Source organism: Schistocerca americana, chromosome 1 (genome assembly GCF_021461395.2).
Source record: "Schistocerca americana isolate TAMUIC-IGC-003095 chromosome 1, iqSchAmer2.1, whole genome shotgun sequence".
Classification (NCBI taxonomy): domain Eukaryota; kingdom Metazoa; phylum Arthropoda; class Insecta; order Orthoptera; family Acrididae; genus Schistocerca; species Schistocerca americana.
In genome coordinates, this window is record NC_060119.1 from 1,156,508,203 (window position 1) to 1,156,515,262 (window position 7,060).

A 7,060-nucleotide genomic window follows, 5' to 3' on the forward strand; every position below is an offset into this window, starting at 1 on the left:
TAGAGCTATCTTTTGTCCTCAGGTGACTCATGTGAAAAGGTTTCCGACGTGATTGTGGCCACACAACGGCAATTAACATACTTTGTTTTGGCGCGTGGGTCTGCTCCTGAAAACTAAAAGGTTGGCCGAATGACGAAAGCGGGTAGGAGCAGGAAAAGGTGAAAATTTCTCGGTACTGCAATGTGAATTATAGATGTTTACTATAGGCAAAAACAAGTTAATAAATGGTTACATAACTTTGTAGCGAGGTGCGAAGCCTTAGACCCGTCGTAAGTAGTACATAGTCTCAATAGCAAGCCAACACCCTCTGAGGTTGGAGCGATGTTTCCAGGCCGTCTGCTCTTGATGAAATGGGGCGAATCCGGAGCGACGCTCGTAGAGTTCCACAGCGCCGGCTAGAGGGCGCTGTCGTCGGTGTCTCGTAGTGCCAACCTACGAACTTGCACCTACGCCATGGCATCGTAGCTATCAATACCACACTTTGAAAGCGCAATGGTAGTTGGATCTAATCGCATGGGACATTCCATTTCGGAAATCGTTAGGGATTTCAATTTTCCGGGATACACTGCATCAAGAGTGTGCCGAGAATATAAAATTTCAGGCATTACCTCTCATCACTGTTGTAACAACGAAATATATTGACAAGGGTGTGGTAACAGAAATGTTTACCGCGGATGTAGAGCGTTTCGTAGCTGTTCCACATACAAAGAGAAGTGGTCGCACTGCCACGTGGTAACTACGAGAAGTATGTGTGGGTCCTCTATGGAGCGGAACGATTACACCGAAAATAGGGTGGTGATAAGAATACATTGCCAGAGTGTGGTGTTTGAGGCATAAAGCCTGACCTCTGGAGCAAAGGAAGAAAGTCATTTTCTCGGATGCATCTTGTTTCACACTCCCTCCAAATTCTGGCCGAGTTTACGTCCTAAGAGTGCCTGATGGTGGGGGTTCAGTGATGATTTGGTCAGCAATATCGTGGTGCTATACTGGCCCCACTGTCGCACGTTAGTGCCAAGAATTATCTGATCATTTTGGCTGATTAGGTCCATACCATGGCACCCTGGTTTTCTGAGCACTAGGTTCAACTACCGCGCTTGCCCTGGCCAACACTGTCACCAGATCTTCGTATTATAGATTTTTGTATTACTGAATCCTTGTGGTCTTCTTTGGGGAGAAGGGTGCATGAACGTTGTCCACATGTGTCATACACTGAGGTGACAAAAGTAATGCGATACATGCCATATGCCATTTTGGCCGGCGTATTGCCGCAGATCAAGGCGGTATGGACTCAAATGGTTCAAATGGCTCTGGGACTTAACATCTGAGGTCATCAGTCCCCTAGACTTACAACTACTTAAATCTAACTAGCCTAAGAACAGCATACACATCCATGCCCGAGGCAGGATTCGAACCTGCGATCGTAGCAGGCGCGCGGTTCGGATTGAAGCGCCTAGAACCGCTCGGTCACAGTGGCCAGCGGCATGGACTCAACAAGCCGTTGGAAGTACCCAGCAGAGATATGAGTTCTGCTTGCCCTATAGCCGTTCACAATTGTGAAAGTGTTACCGGTGCAGGATTTTGTGCACGAGATGACCTGTAGATTATGTCCCATAAATATTCGATGTGATTCAAGTCGGGGAATATGGGTGGCCAAATCATTCATGCGAATTGTCCAGAAAGTTTTTCAAGCCAATCGCGAACAACTGTGACCAGGTGACATAGCACACTGTCATCCATAAAAATTTCATCTTTGGTTAGGAACATGAAGTCCGTGAATGGCTGAAAATCGTAGTCTCCAAGTAGCCGAAAATAACCATTCCCAGTCAGTAACCCATGTAAACACATCCCACACCATTATAGAGCCACCACCAGCTTGCGTAGTGAATTGATGACAACTTGTGTCCATGGCTTCGCGGAGTCTGTCCCACACACGAACTCTACCATCACCTCTTACCAATGAAAGTCAGGACTCATCTGATCAGGAGACGATTTTCCAGTCGTCTACGATCCATCTCACAATGTCACGAGCCCATTAGCGGCGCTGCGGGCGATGTCGTGCTGTTAGCAAAGGCACTCGCGTGGGTCTCTGCTAGCGTAGCCCATAAACGCCAAATTTTGCCGCACTGCCCTAACGGATACGTTCGTCGTACGCCCCACTTTGATTTCTGCGGTTACTTCAAGCAACGTTGCTTGTCTGTTAACACTGACAACTCTACGAAATGTCGCTACTCTCGATCGTTACGTGGTGAGAGATAAAACCTGAAATTTGCTATTCTCGGCATACTCTTGACATTGTGGATCTCGTGATGCTGGATTCTGTAATAATTTCCGAAATGGAATGGTCCATTCGTCTAGCACCAACTACCATTCCGCGTTCAAAGACTTCTACGTAGATCCGGCCTACGTTGTATATATGCTGCAGCAGCACGCTCAAACGCAAGCTTTCCGATCTCTCCTTATTCATATATGTATGAGAAAACACCGACAAAAATTTAATCATAAAAATTTATTTCCTGAAGCCTTTACGTCGCTAAAGGAACTCGATACGTAATTTCGCATATATCTGTCTTCCAGTGAGGTACTTCGGAACTTAGAAAAAATAAAAACTGTATGTCTTTATGTGAGTTAAATAGCTTTTTATATTCTGACGTGATATGTTCACATTTTGTTTCCAGGGGAGAAAATTTCCTTATGTTTCAAAAACTTTAACATAACTCTGGCTCTAACGTAAATCAGTAACAGATATTTGCTTTACTTAGAGACACTACAGATAAATATTCCATACATGAATTTCAGATATATTTACGCTATTTTTGAGGTGATAGAGACTCTGAAACTATTTTCTGTCGCTGTAGGTAGTGGAGTGCTGTGGTGGCCACGTGCAGACAGTACTTGTCAGGAGAACGTTACAACCTCAGATGTTAATGTCATTCGCTACCTAACTTAAATTATTCATGACGTCCTTTATTATTTAGTTCTATATTGTGTTCAAATTAACGGCACATTTAACAAAGAGCTTACTCACGTTATATGTTTCCATATATTAAATACCAGGTTTTGAAAACTGCGACATATCATCATATCGTATTAGAAAATGTTCTTCTATTTCACAGTACAATGGCCTGAGTCCAATTGAGCTGCGCAAAGTGGACGTTCAAGTAACAAAGCAATAGGAATGCGAGGCAGTGTGGAATGACTACGGCCGCCCCATCTACCCTGCGCCGATCTGTGCTGCTCGTTTTGAGGATAAAACCTACGGCCCCTTCCATGTAAGTAGACACCGAGCTTGTTTTCTGGATTCTGACCAGTGACGAGACAACTGACCAGCACAGGCTTCGCTCAAAATCAAAACTGGCAATGACATTACACGCTTCCTGTGTGGTATGGAACGACTGCTGTACACGTCCTAGCATTTCGGCGGAGATGTCCTAGCAGCCTGCAGTAATAAGTAGTTGCGTATCAGCGGGAGTATTTGGTATGTCCTTGTGGGTATGGTATTTCAGCTTTACCCATAGAAAAAAGTCTACAGGGATCAAATTCTGGGACGGGCCGCCCGAGGTACAGGTCCTCTGCGCCCAGTCCAACCATTTGTAAACAATTCGTGAAGACAAGCTGTAGTACTTCGCCCACTATGGGCTGGACAGCCGTCATGTTGATACCACATGTTCCTCCTAGTCTGCTAAAGAAAGTCTTCTAGCATCCGTGGTAGATGGTCTGGTAGGAGGCTGCGATACTTGTGCGGGTTCAGTCTATGAAAAACGGGCCTATGAGCTAATGGTTTACTATCCCACACAATACGTTTATACTCCATGGATGCTGACGTTCCAACAGACTAAGCCAACAGGGATTGTCAACAGACAAGTAACGCATGTTCCAGTGGTTTACCTGGCCATAACTGGTAAATGTGGCTTCACCACTAACAATCATCTGGAGTAGCCTGTCTCAAAGTCCATCTACAGAAGCTACAACCATTTTCATAATCGCATTCGTGCAGCTCTTGATGGAGATAGATATGATAGAGATGGAATCCATGTCGATATAGAAAGCATGGAACACTTGCCCGACTCATGCCACTTCCTCGTGAGATTACGCTGGAGCTAACGTACTGATCGACTGCAACAGCAGCAAAAAGATTAATCCCCCTCTCTTCCGTCGCCACTAGTTTCCTTCTCTAACGTTGTCTAGGTGTCACGCTACCACTTTCATGTAAGCTGTTGCATCAATAATTGCTGAGACAGTTGTCTGTAGGGATATCTTGCCGCATGCATTGTACGAGAACAAACTACTTTTTTCGTACACTCTCCATCCACCACGAGCATGGTTTTCTCTGCATCGGTAAATCCCAACGTCCACTCATGACCTACTGCTTGGACTTTCAGACACTACTTGACCAGCAAGTTGCTATGCACTCAGGAAACACACAAGCACATTCAAACCAAACGTAACAACACCATATCTGGCAACCATGTAGGCTGAGTGGCAGAAACAAGTGTCAGTGTGGAGTCTTTTAAAAATACGATATCCCGTAAACGACTCGCACTAGAATGCTGCAACAAACACCACTGAAATTCTAATTTACCATAATTTTAGTTTCTTAATGTCAGCCGCGCGGGATTAGCCGAGCGGTCTGAGGCGCTGCAATCATGGACTGTGCCGCTGGTCCCAGCGGAGGTTCGAGTCCTCCCTCGGGCATGGGTGTGTGTGTTTGTCCTTAGGATAATTTAGGTTAAGTATTGCGTAAGCTCAGGGACTGATGACCTTAGCAGTTAAGTCCCATAAGATAGAACACATTTGAACGTTTTTTGTCAATGTCAATAGGCATTGTTCTATTTAATAAACGTATGTTTGCACAAAAGATACGCTTTCTAAGTATTATTACAATCTGTTTATTGGCTAAAAATAAGTGCCCCTGATTACCAGTCCATTCTGTGATAATCGCACATCAAAAGCACTCCCCATTACCGCATTATTTGCGGTGCAAGTTGTAGTTGATTTACCCATTATACCTCGCAGTATACACCCTTTCGATTACCACATTATTTGCGGTGCAAGTTTCAGGTGGTTCACCCTGTATACCTCACAATATACACAGCACTAACTGGATTTCTGGTATTGAGGATGCTAAACACAATATCTGAATTATTAATCAACGCTCTTTCTCCACCAAAGAAAGAAACAATTTTATAATTTCTGTAATGCACTATATCTTTGCCTCACAATACCTTCTATTCCTCCTCTTAGAAAATTATTTTGAAGAATTATTTCGGGAGCCCACTCGAAATGTAAATAGTTGCGGAAATATACTTGATCTCTTAGCAACAAGCAGATAGGGAGTATCATGACGGATACACGGATTAGTGCGCACAAGCTCGCTGTGGCGAGAATGACCAGCGCACAATTACATCTACCAAAAGTAAACTCAGAATATATCCATTTTTAGTAAAGCAGATAAAAATTCACTTCAGGCTTTCGTAACAGACAGGCACCACTCCTTCCAATCTGACTACGTAAGCGTACACCAGATGTGGTTTGAATTCAAAGAAATAATATCGACAGCAATTGAAAGATATATACCAATGAGCACACAAAACAGGTCAGAACACAGTCGCGGAAGCAACTAAAAAGGATTCCTAATTTAAAAGAACACAAAATCCCTAAGAAAGCCGAAGCTTTCCGGAAGCTCGAAATTTAGAACTTCAAAGCGAGATGGTTTTTATATTTTCTACAAGGGCACTCTGCCTCTAAATCTGGCGGAAAACCCAAAGCGATTTTGGTTGTATCTAAAGTAAACCAGCGGAAAGACGCTTTAAATACCTTTACTGCGCGATAAGAATGATGATATTTCTGATGACAGTGATACTGAAGCAAAGACGCTAAACATGGTTTTCCGAAATTCTTTCACCTGACAAGACAAAATGTATATTCCAGAACTCGAATCGGGAACAACTGCCAACATGAGTGACATAGGAGTAAATGTCCTCTATGTAGCGAAGGAGCTAAGATCACTGGATAAAGGCAAGGCCTCCAATCCAAACCGTATACGGGCCACATTCCCTTCAGAGTATGCTGATTCAGTAGTTCCGTTCATAGCAACCATATACAACCAATCGCTCGTCGAAACATCCGTGCCTAAGAACTGGAAAGTCACGCAAGTCACACCAATAATCAAGAAAGGAAATAGCAGTAATCCGGTGAATTATAGACCCATATCACTAACGTGATTTGAAGTATGATTCTGGAACATATACTGTGTTCGACCATTATGAATTACCTCGAAGAAAACGATTTATTGACAAATATATATTCCGATTCAGGAAATTATGTTCTTGTGAATCACAACTATTTTCTTGAAGTAATGAGTTCTACCGACAGGGGATGTCAAATTAATTCTATATTTTTGGATTTCCAGAAGGCTTTTGACACCGTTCCTCAAGAGCGACTTCTCATCAAACTGCGTGCCTATGGAATATTGCCTCAGTTGTGCGACAGGATTTGTGATTTCCTGTGAGAAAAAGTCATAGTTCGTAGTAACTGACGGAAAATCATCGAGTAAAACAGAAGTAATAGCTGACGTTCCTCAAGGAAGTGTTATGGGCCCTCTGCTGTTCCTGATCAACAAAAACAGTTTAGGAGACAACCTGAGCAGCTGTCTTAGGTTGCTTGTAGCTGATGCTGTCATTTACCTTCTTGTAAAGTCATCAGATGATCAAATTCAATTGCTAAATGATCTAGACAAGATATCTGTATGTGCGAAAAGCGGCAGTTGTCTCTAAGTAACGAAAACGTTTAAGTCATCCATATGATTACTAAAAGGAATCTACTAAATTTGGGTCGTACGATAAATCGCACAAAGCTTAAGGTTGTAAATTCAGTTAAATATTTAGGAATTACAGTTGCGAATAACTTTAATTGAAAGGATCCCATAGATAATTTTATGAGGAAAGCAAGCGGAAGATGCGATTTATTGGCAGAATACGTAGAAAACGCAACAGGTCTACTAAAGAGATTGCTTATATTATGCTTGTTCACCCTCTTCTGGAGTACTGCTGTGTGGTGTGGG